Source organism: Gracilinanus agilis, chromosome 1, assembly GCF_016433145.1.
Source record: "Gracilinanus agilis isolate LMUSP501 chromosome 1, AgileGrace, whole genome shotgun sequence".
NCBI lineage: Eukaryota > Metazoa > Chordata > Mammalia > Didelphimorphia > Didelphidae > Gracilinanus > Gracilinanus agilis.
This window is the reverse complement of record NC_058130.1, coordinates 684,138,192-684,148,568: the sequence shown is the minus strand read 5'-3', so window position 1 is coordinate 684,148,568 and position 10,377 is coordinate 684,138,192. Positions and strand designations below refer to the sequence as shown.

Sequence of the window (10,377 nt, the reverse complement as noted above, 5' to 3'; positions counted from 1 at the left end):
ATAAAGAAAGAAGCTTCCTGGACCTCACACATGGTGTCATGCCAGCAAGAGAGAGAGCAAAACCCAGTTACCCACCACTATTTACAAAATGTGAGGAAGCAAGGTCATGGAGAGAGGAAAGAAATTCTGGGAAATACTAAAGGAATTCTGGGGAGTGTAGTACTGGGGTACAATATTTCTAACTACCCAGACAAAAGTGTTAATCCATGTTTTTGAAATAAGAATTTACTGTTTTGTCATGGGGGAGGCAGCCCACCCCCACCTCTTTATGTAGGACTGTGGGTATCTTGCAGTCTAGGAAAATGGGTGGTCTGGCTGATAAGAAGATGGAAGCCTGAGCTCATGTTATAGAAGGAGTTTAAAAAAGCAACAGAAGATTTATTGAGTTACAGAAAGACTAAGCCAACTGCTAAATCTATGCTTATGAGTGAGAATGAAAATATGTTTTTGTTGATGACTTTATGGAAAATTCTGCCAGAAGGTAAAGAAATCAGATTTTGATTATCATCTAATATTGCTGTTGTTGTATATAGTGATCTATTGGCTCTGTTCACTTCACTTTGCATCCATTCATACCTTTGCTACATCATATCAGACCTGATTTAAAAGACATTTTTTTTATTTACCATGGAAGATCTCAATTTAACTTCAGAAGAGATGGAAATTTTCTATAAACGTTTTCAAAAGAAAGGAATTTCTCAGATCATCCTTTTCACAAGATTAAAATGTCAAATCAAAACTTATAAAACCATGTTGTGCCTTCTGAGTAGTTTTGACCTTTTCCTTACTGATCAAAAGATTACATGACTTTTATTTTCACACTTGGAAATTTTTTTTTTAAAAAGCAACTACCTTTAGCAGTCAACCTCTCCTACTGAAATTTGTCGCAACCTATCAATAGATTTGTCCAGGGAACCACTAATTATCACTAATCAAAGAAGTTAAATACATAGGTGAAGAATGGGAAGTGACCTTGATCATCTACTCCAACCCCTTCACTTAATAGATGAGGAATTTGAAGTGTAGAAAATACTCAGTCACATATTGTACAACAAGTATTGGTCACATTGGAATCCTTGTAAATCACCTAGTGGAAAATATTGTTGCTGCTATAGATGTGTTTACAGAGAAGTTGCCAGAGCTGTGGATTAGTGCAAAGTTTCTACAGCAAAAAACTGGAAAATCTCTTTCCATTTCAACCTTTCCTTTATCTGATTCCCATTTGGATTCTCCTTGGAAAAGTGAGAATAAAAAACAAGGCAAAAAAGTGATTTCTAAGTCTTCCCTAAATGCAGTGAGGCCTGAAAGTGAGTGTGGTTTGGATAATGTGTAAATAAAATTTTGTACCCTTGGACTTCATTTCCCAATATCCCTTTCCTTTTTTGTCCCCATGTTGCATCCTTATGCTTTGAAGATAAGTTGCTGTAACTCCACCTTTTTGCATGCTCTCTCTCCCACACTCCTAGTCTGGGATCCTCCTCTTTACTAAGGCTATCACACTTCAAGTTATTATCAATACATCTTATAAAGCTATAATACTTGGAGTACTGTATATTGATTTTTTAAAACCCTTATACTTCGGTGTATTGTCTCATAGGTGGATGATTGGTAAGGGTGGGCAATGGGGGTCAAGTGACTTGCCCAGGGTCACACAGCTGGGAAGTGGCTGAGGCCAGGTTTGAACCTAGGACCTCCTGTCTCTAGGCCTGACTCTCACTCCACTGAGCTACCCAGCTGCCCATGTATATTGATTTTTAATCTTACAATGGTCATAAACTTGGGGCAGCAAAGGAGAGCAATGCAGACTGGCTTTACTGTAAGGATGAGATCCCATAGGTAGTTCCTGTTCTAGGAACATCTCATCAAAAGTTCCCAGAACTTCAGAGAGTAATCTTCATTGAGGAGTCTACAGGAGTGAGCCTCAGTGCTGAAATACCACAAGCTAAAACTCTTGGTAAAAAGAAAAATACCTTCATGGCCCTGGAGATTCAGAAACAGATGAACAAAAGTTCTCCAGAGTTGAAAACTCCAGCTATTGCCAAAGATAAGAAGTCAAAGAACCAACCCCAAGAAAGCCCCAAAAGAAAGTAATTCCTCCCTACAAGTCAGAGCCCTAGAGAAAACTCCAAGAAGTCAAAATGCAAGTTATTTATTACTCACACCAAAATAAGGAAAATAATGAAATAAGCCCCCAAACCTCCCTGAACAAAAGGACAAAATCAGAAAAAAGGGCATTTCCAAATCAACTTAAATGTCTTTTAAAATGAAATTTATTTTTACTTTTTTTCCTACTTATTTCGCACAATGAAAAAAATGAATGGATTTTAGTGTCAAAAAAAGAGAAGAATTTACTATTTGGCAAAAATTGTTGGTAAAATTAGAGAGCAATTTGGCAGAAACTAGATATAGACCAATATCTTACACCATTTACAAAGATAAGACCAAAATGGATATATGCTAGACATAAAGGGAGACACCATAAGCAAATTGGAAGAACAGGGAACATATAACCTATCTTATTTTTGGAAAACAAGAAATTTATAAATAAACAAGAGATAGAGAGCGTTGGGAGATGCAAAATAGATAATTTTGATTATATTAAATTGAAATTTTTTCTACATATTTTGTGAAGGAAATTATTTATTTATTTTTAATAGATTTTATTTTTATTTTGAGTATTTTCCCATAGTTACATGTTTCAGGTTCTTTCCCTCTCCCCAAACCCCCCTAACTCCCCTTAGCCAACACACAACTCCACTGGGTTTTACATGTATCATTGATTAATACCTAATTCCATATTATTGATAGTTGGACTAGAGTTATCATTTAGTGCCTTCATCCCCAATAATATCCCCATCAGCCCATATGTTCAAGCAGTTGTTTTTCTTCTGTGTTTTTCCTCCCACATTTCTTCCTCTGAATGTGGCTAGTTTTCTTTCTCATAAGACCCTCAGCCTTGTTCTTGATTCTTGCATTGCTGCTAGTAGAGAAGTCCATTATGTTCGATTATACCACAGTGTATCAGCCTTTGTGTATAATGTTCTCCTGGATCTGCTCCTTTTCACTCTCCATCAATTACTGGAGGTCATTCCAGTTCACATGGATTTCCTCCAATTCATTATTCCTTTTAGCACAGTAATATTGCATCACCAACAGATACCACAATTTGTTTAGCCATTCCCCAACAAAAGGACATTCTCTTGTTTTCCAATTTTTTGCAACCACGAAAAGCAAGGCTATAAATATTTTTGTATAAGTCTTTTTCCTTATTATCTCTTTGGGGTATAATCCAAGCTGTGCTATGGCTGGATCAAAAGGCACATAGTATTTTAAAGCCCTTTGGGCATAGTTCCAAGTTGCCATCCAGAATGGTTGAATCAATTCACAACTCCACTAGCAGGGCATTAATGTTCCAATTTTGCCACATCCTTTCCAACATTCATTACTCACCTCTGCTGTCATTTTAGCCAATCTGCTAGGTGTGAGGTGTTACCTCAGAGTTGTTTTGATTTGCATTTCTCTAATTATTAGAGAGTTAGAACACTTTCTCATGTGTTTATTGATAGTTTTGATTTCTTTATCTGAGAATTGCCTATTCATGTCCCTTGCCCATTTATTGATTGGGGGATGGCTTGATTTTTTGTAGAATTGATTTAGCTCCTTGTATATTTGAGTAATTAGACCTTTGTCTGAGTCTTTTGTTATAAAGATTTTTTCCCAATTTGTTGCTTCCCTTCTAATTTTGGTAACATTGAGTTTGTCTGTACAAAAACTTTTTAGTTTAATGTAGTCAAAATTATTTATTTTATATTTGTAATTTTTTCTAGCTCTTGCTTGGTTTTAAAATCTTTCCTTTCCCAGAGATCTGACAGGTATACTATTCTGTGTTTGCCTAATTTATTTATAGTTTCTGAAGGAAATTATTTAAAGGAGGTTGATCTGGAGTACAGAGACTAGCCCTGGTGTCCCCTTGCATCAGGTAGAGTGTTTTCATCAACTTGCAAAATGTCCCCTCAGAGGGAGGAGCCTGACTCCCAGGGCTGGTGCTTGGCAAGCAGCAGCACAGTATGGAAGTGACCATTGTAAGTTAAGTTTTGCAATGATTTGCAAGAAGCCATGCCTGTAGGTAGGGTTTCCAGTTGGACACTTGGAATCTTGGGAGATTCCTGATGCCATCCTGTATCCTATATAAAGGAGGGAGAGACTGGACCCTGGGATTCATTTTGGAGCCAGGGATCCAGGGTGGTTGGGGTTAATCCTTTCTCTCCTCATTTTATTAGTCTAGCCAAATATCAACCAGCATACCTGAAAGCTACAGAATTACTACTGAGTTTTAGGTTCAATTAATACAATTCAACAAATTGTTACAGAAGATCTATCCATCTATTTATCTTCAATCAAGCTGCTATCTGCTATCTAATTTGTCTACAGGCAAGCAGTGTCCACTAAACTAGGCCAGATTGACCAGTGGCCCGACTGGGCCAGTACGCCTGGTTAGCTCAGCTATCAACATTCTGAAACTGTTAGATTTAATATTTAGAGCTAAGATCAAACTTCATTTAGGGATTCCTAAAAACCCTCTTCCTTTCTATCAGTTTCTCTTGTTGTTTGATTACCACAAATAAAAGTTTTGTTTATAAAATTAAATTCACCTACTGACCTTTTGTTGGTTGACTTGGCAACATGTCAGCCTCAAGGAAGTTGTAGGGCAAGTTGAAGGGACAGAGTAGGATATAATCTTACTCCCTGAAGTTGAGCTTAACTACCATCATTAATATCAATAGTCAGATGCATTATTGATTATCATTGTTATTCTAATATTATTTAGTTATCCATAATTAAACATCAATTGGTACCAGGAGGCTAGTGTTATATTCATATGCTGGGAAATGATGGATGCCACCTTGAGTGACAGGGAAGGCAGTTGGAAGACATGGAATGTTCCCAGATGCCATGAGCCAGGGGCAAGTGGCGGTTGGCCTGGCAGTATAAATAACCCTGATAGCCCCTTGGAAGGGTCTTTGGGTCTTTTGGTCTTTGGGCTCTTTAGGTCTCTGGATATTTCTAGCTTTTTAGGTCTCTAGGTCTCTGGGTGGTGAAGGGAGGCTGGGAGGTCTATGAAGAAGAGGGTAGAAAGAATCTGAACATTTCCTGAAGACTGGGAAAACTAGTACATCACCAAACACTGTTAGTGAGAAAGCTGAGAGAATAAGATTGCCATCACAGCTGCATCAACAGCAGGCCCTATTCTCTGGCTTGGCTGTGGCCAGGCTGGGCCAGAGGTGTAGTAGAGAATAAAGCTCCAGCTTCTACTAGATCAGTAGCCTCCAGGCCTGATTGTCAACTAGTTATAGATATTAGATTGACAGAGTCTCAAATACCCAATCCTTATCCTGTTTATCCTTTCCCTGATTATAGATTATAGATAAAGTGAGTTTAATAAGTACCTTCCTGAGTGGTCTTTATATCACGACCCTTGGGGAGGGAATCAACGCAGTCAGATATCAAACGTGATACAAAGCAAATCAAAAGCCCTATAATAATTTATCCAACCCCAGGTTGGACCTGAAAGGGTTACTCATCTACATAACCTTTTGGGGTCCTCCCTGGGCAACTGTTATAGAAAGGGGAAATAATAGCAACTATCAAGGGTGATCGGGGTTGGTGTTACTACATCATCAGCAAGTAGGGAGAACACATAGATACATTCACATCACTATATATCTATATCTCCCTAGGCCCTTTTTGTTTATAACACTAGTCTTCCTGAAGAAACATTCTGTGATTGATTGAGGGGATTCTACAGGAAGATTAGTTTTCTGATTTCCTGTTTATACCTAAGGAAGGTTTAAAGCTCTTTTGTCATTGGGGCTTTCTGCTTTACCTTTCCTAACAATTACATCTTTACAATCAAGTCCCTCAATGATCTTAACACCATGCTGGGCTGAAATGAGGACAAGACCCGATCTTGACTTAAATTAGTAAGGCTGAAATCTCTCTCTCTCTCTCTCTCTCTCAGCCTGTCTCTCACTTACACACAGACACAGACAGACACACACACACACACTCTCTCTCATAAGAATATAGACTTTCCCAATTGATAAATGGTTAAAAGATATGAACAGTTTTTGAATGAATAAATCAAAGCCATGTATGACCATATGAAAAAAATATTCTAAATCATTAGTAATTTAAAAAATGCAAATCAAGACAACTCTGAGATATTTCCTACTTATCAGATTGGCTAAAATAACAAAAAGGAAAAATAAATTTTGGAGGAGATGCAGAAAAATGGGACACTAATGCACCATTGGTAGTACTGTGAACTGATCCAACCATTTTGAAGAGCAATTTGAAATTATACCCAGAGAGTTATAAAACTGTTTATAGCCTTCGACCCAGGCATATGGCTATTGGGTCTCTTTCTGAAGATCAGGAAAAAAGGGAAAAGAACGTATATGTTCTAAAATATTTATACTAGTTCTCTTTGTGGTGGCAAAGAACAAGAAATTGAGATGTAAATCAATTGGAGAATGGCTGAAAAAATTGTGACATATGATAGCATTTTACTGCGATATAAGATATGATGAGCAGGTTAATTAAAAAAAATGGAATGACCCATGAGAAATTATGAAAGGTGAAATGAGTAGAACTAAGAGAAAATTATCATACACAGCTACCAAACTAATGTTTGAAGAATAGCTTGTGAATGCCTACCTCCAGAGAAAGGACTGATCAATAGAAACATGAAAAGTATAATTTAAATACACTTTTTTTGGTCCAATAATTCCTTCTCTGGTGTGGGGAGGAAACAGAGGGAGAATCTAGGAATTTAAATGTAACTAACAACAGATAGATTAAAAAAATTTTTTTAATGAATTCCTTATAGCTGTAGAAGAGGGAATTACATTGCCACTATGCTTAAAACAAACTAGTTATCAAAACAAGATGCTATATTAAAATTAATAGATATAGAAGGAACTCATATTTGATCCCCTAGAGCAGTGATGGTAAACCTTTTAGAGATGGAGTGCCAGGCCCCATGCCCAACCCACTCCCAGACTGAGTACCATGCCTGCCCTTGCCAGAGACTGAGTGCTTTGCCCTGCCTTTCCCATAACTCCCCCACCCTCTCCTTTTACTCTAGATAGGGGAAGAAGGAAGTGTTTCCATTGGGCTGCTGAATAGATGGGCAGGTGATGAGAGGCACACATGGAGAAGAGGAGTAAAGTGGTCCAAGCACTCTGCTCCCCTCCAGCTATGTGTCACACTGTGAACTCTGATGGGAATCACCTTCACCACAGATACTACAGGCTGCTGTCTGTGCTGCCCCCTCACACAGCATGAGAACTGCCTCCCCTTAGTGCCTCATCCTAGGCATGAGAAGGGAGGAAGTGCTCCCATTGGACTGCTGGGCAGAGGGGTGGGTCAAATAAGGAATATCTTCAGGTGCATGGAGAGAGAGAGGAGAGCAACTCTGCCATGAGTCCCTCTGGCTTTCTAGTAAGGAACTCTGGAAGGAGACTGCAGGCATGCACACAGAGAGGGCTCTGCATGCCATCTTTGGCACCCCCACCATAAGTTTGCCATCACTACCCTAGAGAGTCATGGTTCTCAGTTTGGTTGGGATTCCCTACCATGAAACTATCTCTAATATAATTAAGGAGAGATAACGGCTATTTCTCTCTTGATCTCTGCTCTTTGTCTCCTGTTACTCCTTCCAACTCCAATGTGTGTGTATGATGAGCCATGATCCAAGACTGGAGCCAACTTGCTGGAGTCAACTATAAATGGCTTGCTCAACTGACCAATCGACAAATTTTAATTTTGAGCACTTATACCTCAGAGGTCAGCCATTACTACAAATTAGAGCTTTATTTATTTTGTTGATTATCTAGACTTTAGAAACTATTAATCAGGGGGCATCTGGGTGGCTCAGTAGATTGAGAGCCAGGCCCAGAGTAGGGAGGTCCTAGGTTCAAATCTGGCCTTTGGGCAAGTCACTTAACCCCTTTACCTAGCCCTTACCACTCTTCTGCCTTAGAACCAATACCCAGTATTGATTCTAAGACAGAGGGTAAGGGTTTAAAAAAAAGCATTAATCATGCAAATTAAGCTTAAAATGTCTGAGCCTATTAAATTTATCAAGAGTACAGTGGAAGGCTCAGGACATAAAGACATCACCAGAATGGAAGATTCATAACTATAGACTAATAATAATGATGCTAATAACTGGTATTTGTATAAGAGTTTAAGGCTTACAAATTGCTTTTCATTTAGTATCTTATTTGAGCTTCAGAATACTCTTACCTTGCTCCCTTTTCATCATAGCACTGACCCCTGTTGCTCAACTTCCAGCATTTCCTCCTGCCTTTTATAATTCAGTCTTATATCTATTGTGGCTCTACTGTTGATGTGGTCACCATAATTACTGCAGGTTAAATATGATAAGAGTTATGTGCCACTTTGATCATATATAAGAATCAGTGACCCCAGGAAATCTCTGGAATTATGAGGTGGTGTTTTTCTGGAGCCCAGACTTTGATTTCACTGTTAGAAGGACTTTCTATCAGGAAATCCCCTGTAATAATATATATTAGCAACTCACTTGCAACTTTTAGCATTAGAGAGTTGCCTGGGGTAAGTGAGTTTTCCTTCACAACATTTCATCCATTCAGACTTTGTTGTTAGGTGTTTGTTAGGTTCAGTTCTCTGTCTCAGAAAACAGTTGTCATAACAATTAGATCACAGTGATATAGGAAGATGCATGGTGCAGTGGGGGAAAATCTCAACAGGACAAATGGTCAGAAGACACAGATCAAAACCCAGAAAATTCCACAACACTGTATGAGTAAGTCTCTTTCCTTCTCCTGGTCCCAGAATCCTTACCTATCAAGTAAGCTTCCCACTGCCAGATTTGGCATTTTCTGACTCTGAAATGCAACACTATTTAAGACCAGTTGATTCTTGGCTGAATCCTGACACTAATGCATTGTTGGTGGAGGTGTGAACTGGTCCAACTATTCTGGAAAACAATTTGGAATTGCATCCAAAGGTCCATAAAACTATGCATATCCAGCAATACTCTTACTAAGTCTAAATCCTAAAAAGATCAAAGAAGAGGGAAAAAGATACACATTTACAAAAGTACTTATAGTAGCTCTTTTTGTGATGGCAAAGAATTGGAAACCAAGTGGATCCCTGTCAACTGGACAAAAGCTGAACCAATTATGGCACATAATTGTGATGGAAAACTATTATTTTGTAAAAAATGGTAAAGTAAATGTTTTCAGAATATATCTAAGAAGACATATATGAACAGATGCAAAGTGACACTTGGAGAATATTGTACATAATAACAGCAATATTGTAATGATAATTAATTATGAAAGATTTACTTACTCTGATCAAAACAATAAACCATGAACATTTTGAAAGCTGATCAATACAATGATCCATGAAAATTCCAAACCTTTTATGATGATAAATGCTTTCCACCTTTAGAGAGAGAAGTGATAGACTCTGAGTACAACATGGTTAATGTTCAAATATATTTTATGTGACTTCGTATGTATAACAGGTATTGTATTTATTGCCTTCACAATCATTAAGGAGGGATTGGAGAGAAGGTGAGAGTTTGGAAATTAAAATTAAAACAAAAAGAAGATTTACGCAGATGAAATTGTATCACTATCAACCTAGATTTTAAAAAAGATTTTCCCCCTCAATTACATATAAAACCAATTTTAACCGTTGTTTTAATTTTTTTTTGAGCTAAATTCTCCCACTATTTTTCTCTCTGCTCTCCTCCCTTCCTGAGATGGCAAAGTGATATAGATTTTATATGTGCAATAACATAAAACATTTTTCCATATAAGTCATTTTGTGGAAGAGAAATTCTCCTGGTTCTGCCTGCTTCATTTTACATCAATTCATGTATGTCTTTCCAGGTTTTTCTGAAGTCATCCCTCATTATTTCTTATAGCACAATAGTACTCTATTACAATCATATAACATGACTTGTTCAGGTATTCCCCAGTTGATGGGTATCCCCTCAATTTTGAATTTTTTACTACCCCAAAAAGAGTTATTTTAAATATTTTTAACAAATAGGTACCTCCCCACTTTTGTCTTTGCGATATAAGTAGTATTGCTGGACTAAAGGGTATTCATTGTTTTGAAGCCCTTTGGGCATAGTTCCAAATTATTCTCCAGAATGCCTAGGTTGATTTTTAAAAAAGCATTGATAGAAAATGGAAGTGAAAGAAGAAAATGGAGCATAAATTTAAAAATAGCTTGATGCTAATTTAAGGATATCTAAACTAAAAATGATCTGAGTTTGAAGAGAAAAGCTAAGAACAAAAAGTCTCAAAGTTA

The 10,377-nt window shown here is 37.6% G+C and overlaps 1 pseudogene; it reads left to right on the top strand.

Annotated features, from left to right (window-relative positions):
- The first annotated feature begins 302 nt into the window (after nt 1-302).
- On the top strand, nt 303-2,091 carry LOC123241631 (annotated as a pseudogene).
- Nucleotides 2,092-10,377: the final 8,286 nt, after the last annotated feature.